General features: G+C 45.8%; 12 non-coding genes and 1 pseudogene across 12 annotated transcripts in view; all 13 read left to right on the top strand.

The window, feature by feature from the left end:
* The window catches only part of LOC148990275 (5S ribosomal RNA), a 119-nt gene extending 62 nt beyond the window's left edge, over positions 1-57 (top strand). Inside the window, exon 1 of the ribosomal RNA XR_016161723.1 lies at positions 1-57. This exon is cut by the window's left edge and continues 62 nt beyond it. This is a non-coding gene — a ribosomal RNA (5S ribosomal RNA).
* Positions 58-120: 63 nt separating this feature from the next.
* LOC148990274 (5S ribosomal RNA) lies at positions 121-239 on the top strand. Its single transcript, XR_016156773.1, has one exon. It is a non-coding gene; the product is annotated as a 5S ribosomal RNA (ribosomal RNA).
* Positions 240-411: 172 nt separating this feature from the next.
* LOC148990273 (5S ribosomal RNA) lies at positions 412-530 on the top strand. The gene has a single exon (XR_016156771.1). It is a non-coding gene; the product is annotated as a 5S ribosomal RNA (ribosomal RNA).
* A 63-nt stretch (positions 531-593) lies between these two features.
* Positions 594-712, top strand: LOC148990272 (5S ribosomal RNA; annotated as a pseudogene).
* A 63-nt stretch (positions 713-775) lies between these two features.
* Positions 776-894, top strand: LOC148990271 (5S ribosomal RNA). Its single transcript, XR_016156770.1, has one exon. It is a non-coding gene; the product is annotated as a 5S ribosomal RNA (ribosomal RNA).
* A 63-nt stretch (positions 895-957) lies between these two features.
* Positions 958-1076, top strand: LOC148990270 (5S ribosomal RNA). The gene has a single exon (XR_016160776.1). It is a non-coding gene; the product is annotated as a 5S ribosomal RNA (ribosomal RNA).
* Positions 1077-1139: 63 nt separating this feature from the next.
* Positions 1140-1258, top strand: LOC148990269 (5S ribosomal RNA). Its single transcript, XR_016156769.1, has one exon. It is a non-coding gene; the product is annotated as a 5S ribosomal RNA (ribosomal RNA).
* A 63-nt stretch (positions 1259-1321) lies between these two features.
* LOC148990268 (5S ribosomal RNA) lies at positions 1322-1440 on the top strand. The gene has a single exon (XR_016168016.1). It is a non-coding gene; the product is annotated as a 5S ribosomal RNA (ribosomal RNA).
* Positions 1441-1614: 174 nt separating this feature from the next.
* On the top strand, positions 1615-1733 carry LOC148990267 (5S ribosomal RNA). The gene has a single exon (XR_016156768.1). It is a non-coding gene; the product is annotated as a 5S ribosomal RNA (ribosomal RNA).
* Positions 1734-1796: 63 nt separating this feature from the next.
* LOC148990266 (5S ribosomal RNA) lies at positions 1797-1915 on the top strand. Its single transcript, XR_016160775.1, has one exon. It is a non-coding gene; the product is annotated as a 5S ribosomal RNA (ribosomal RNA).
* Positions 1916-1978: 63 nt separating this feature from the next.
* Positions 1979-2097, top strand: LOC148990265 (5S ribosomal RNA). Its single transcript, XR_016156767.1, has one exon. It is a non-coding gene; the product is annotated as a 5S ribosomal RNA (ribosomal RNA).
* A 63-nt stretch (positions 2098-2160) lies between these two features.
* LOC148990264 (5S ribosomal RNA) lies at positions 2161-2279 on the top strand. The gene has a single exon (XR_016168005.1). It is a non-coding gene; the product is annotated as a 5S ribosomal RNA (ribosomal RNA).
* Positions 2280-2451: 172 nt separating this feature from the next.
* Positions 2452-2500, top strand: part of LOC148990263 (5S ribosomal RNA) — a 119-nt gene continuing 70 nt past the window's right edge. The window contains exon 1 of the ribosomal RNA XR_016160774.1: positions 2452-2500. This exon is cut by the window's right edge and continues 70 nt beyond it. This is a non-coding gene — a ribosomal RNA (5S ribosomal RNA).

Here is a 2500-nt window from a genome sequence, read left to right as displayed (position 1 = left end):
CGGGCCTGGTTAGTACTTGGATGGAAGACCGCCTGGGAATACCAGGTGCTGTAAGCTTTATATAGTTTACTACCCTAATGTTCTAACCATTCAAATAGCCCAATTTTGGCAGCAGATTTCGCTTACGGCCATACCACCTTGAGAACGCCCGAACTCGTCTGATCTCGGAAGCTAAGCAGGGTCGGGCCTGGTTAGTACTTGGATGGGAGACCGCCTGGGAATACCAGGTGCTGTAAGCTTTATTGTTTAAAAAAAAAAAAAAAAAAAAAGAGTCAATGAAATGGTTCAAAAATCCTAAATTGTCTTTTTTCCCCTCGAAATGCCTGAAATATTCTCTGAGTTTCTTCAGAAAGCCTGAAAGAGTCTCTTTTTTTTTCTTCTTCAAATAGCCCAATTTTGGCAGCGGATTTCGCTTACGGCCATACCACCTTGAGAACGCCCGAACTCGTCTGATCTCGGAAGCTAAGCAGGGTCGGGCCTGGTTAGTACTTGGATGGGAGACCGCCTGGGAATACCAGGTGCTGTAAGCTTTATATAGTTTACTAACCTAATGTTCTAACCATTCAAATAGCCCAATTTTGGCAGCAGATTTCGCTTACGGCCATACCACCTTGAGAACGCCCGAACTCGTCTGATCTCGGAAGCTAAGCAGGGTCGGGCCTGGTTAGTACTTGGATAAGAGACCGCCTGGGAATACCAGGTGTTGTAAGCTTTATATAGTTTACTACCCTAATGTTCTAACCATTCAAATAGCCCAATTTTGGCAGCAGATTTCGCTTACGGCCATACCACCTTGAGAACGCCCGAACTCGTCTGATCTCGGAAGCTAAGCAGGGTCGGGCCTGGTTAGTACTTGGATGGGAGACCGCCTGGGAATACCAGGTGCTGTAAGCTTTATATAGTTTACTACCCTAATGTTCTAACCATTCAAATAGCCCAATTTTGGCAGCAGATTTCGCTTACGGCCATACCACCTTGAGAACGCCCGAACTCGTCTGATCTCGGAAGCTAAGCAGGGTCGGGCCTGGTTAGTACTTGAATGGGAGACCGCCTGGGAATACCAGGTGCTGTAAGCTTTATATAGTTTACTACCCTAATGTTCTAACCATTCAAATAGCCCAATTTTGGCAACAGATTTCGCTTACGGCCATACCACCTTGAGAACGCCCGAACTCGTCTGATCTCGGAAGCTAAGCAGGGTCGGGCCTGGTTAGTACTTGGATGGGAGACCGCCTGGGAATACCAGGTGCTGTAAGCTTTATATAGTTTACTACCCTAATGTTCTAACCATTCAAATAGCCCAATTTTGGCAGCAGATTTCGCTTACGGCCATACCACCTTGAGAACGCCCGAACTCGTCTGATCTCGGAAGCTAAGCAGGGTCGGGCCAGGTTAGTACTTGGATGGGAGACCGCCTGGGAATACCAGGTGCTGTAAGCTTTATTGTATAAAAAAAAAAAAAAAAAAAAAAAGAGTCAATGAAATGGTTCAAAAATCCTAAATTGTCTTTTTTCCCCTCGAAATGCCTGAAATATTCTCTGAGTTTCTTCAGAAAGCCTGAAAGAGTCTCTTTTTTTTTCTTCTTCAAATAGCCCAATTTTGGCAGCGGATTTCGCTTACGGCCATACCACCTTGAGAACGCCCGAACTCGTCTGATCTCGGAAGCTAAGCAGGGTCGGGCCTGGTTAGTACTTGGATGGGAGACCGCCTGGGAATACCAGGTGCTGTAAGCTTTATATAGTTTACTACCCTAATGTTCTAACCATTCAAATAGCCCAATTTTGGCAGCAGATTTCGCTTACGGCCATACCACCTTGAGAACGCCCGAACTCGTCTGATCTCGGAAGCTAAGCAGGGTCGGGCCTGGTTAGTACTTGAATGGGAGACCGCCTGGGAATACCAGGTGCTGTAAGCTTTATATAGTTTACTACCCTAATGTTCTAACCATTCAAATAGCCCAATTTTGGCAACAGATTTCGCTTACGGCCATACCACCTTGAGAACGCCCGAACTCGTCTGATCTCGGAAGCTAAGCAGGGTCGGGCCTGGTTAGTACTTGGATGGGAGACCGCCTGGGAATACCAGGTGCTGTAAGCTTTATATAGTTTACTACCCTAATGTTCTAACCATTCAAATAGCCCAATTTTGGCAGCAGATTTCGCTTACGGCCATACCACCTTGAGAACGCCCGAACTCGTCTGATCTCGGAAGCTAAGCAGGGTCGGGCCAGGTTAGTACTTGGATGGGAGACCGCCTGGGAATACCAGGTGCTGTAAGCTTTATTGTATAAAAAAAAAAAAAAAAAAAAAGAGTCAATGAAATGGTTCAAAAATCCTAAATTGTCTTTTTTCCCCTCGAAATGCCTGAAATATTCTCTGAGTTTCTTCAGAAAGCCTGAAAGAGTCTCTTTTTTTTTCTTCTTCAAATAGCCCAATTTTGGCAGCGGATTTCGCTTACGGCCATACCACCTTGAGAACGCCCGAACTCGTCTGATCTCGGA

Source organism: Pimephales promelas, chromosome 3 (genome assembly GCF_988280905.1).
Source record: "Pimephales promelas chromosome 3, fPimPro1.hap1.1, whole genome shotgun sequence".
Taxonomy (NCBI): Eukaryota; Metazoa; Chordata; class Actinopteri; order Cypriniformes; family Leuciscidae; genus Pimephales; species Pimephales promelas.
The sequence above is the reverse complement of the archived record's forward strand: the minus strand, read 5'-3'. Positions and strand labels throughout refer to the sequence as shown.